The sequence below is a fragment of the Nanorana parkeri genome, unplaced genomic scaffold (assembly GCF_000935625.1).
Source record: "Nanorana parkeri isolate BGI_ZX_2015 unplaced genomic scaffold, ASM93562v1 scaffold2207, whole genome shotgun sequence".
Taxonomy (NCBI): domain Eukaryota; kingdom Metazoa; phylum Chordata; class Amphibia; order Anura; family Dicroglossidae; genus Nanorana; species Nanorana parkeri.
Window position 1 is genome coordinate 186,333 of NW_017308475.1, and position 398 is coordinate 186,730.

Consider the following 398-nt stretch of genomic DNA (forward strand, 5'->3'; position numbering starts at 1 on the left):
CCTCTCTTAGTCCCTCAATCACACAACGCAGGGCAAATAAAATAGGCTGGGACCTGTAATGCCCAAGCATAGGACCTGTAATGCCCAAGCATATATAATGTCACATAGGTTAACTCACCCTGTTTTACGTAGGTATATAGCTGTACACACACTTTTACCGTTATAGGGCCCTAATCAGTACTTCTAACATGTGCTGCTTTATATCCAAACACTGCAAGTCCTGTGTGTTTGGATTCTACAAACGGGGCAAGGGAAAGTGTCTATCTCCCATGTACCTTGCAACCCTCAGTGGTTCTACCTGCCAAGCTCCACGTCACTACAGATGCCTCATAGTTTGCTTTACACTATGGCTTCCCCCTAATTAAACAGAAGATATGAATAGAGGCAAGCTAAATTAT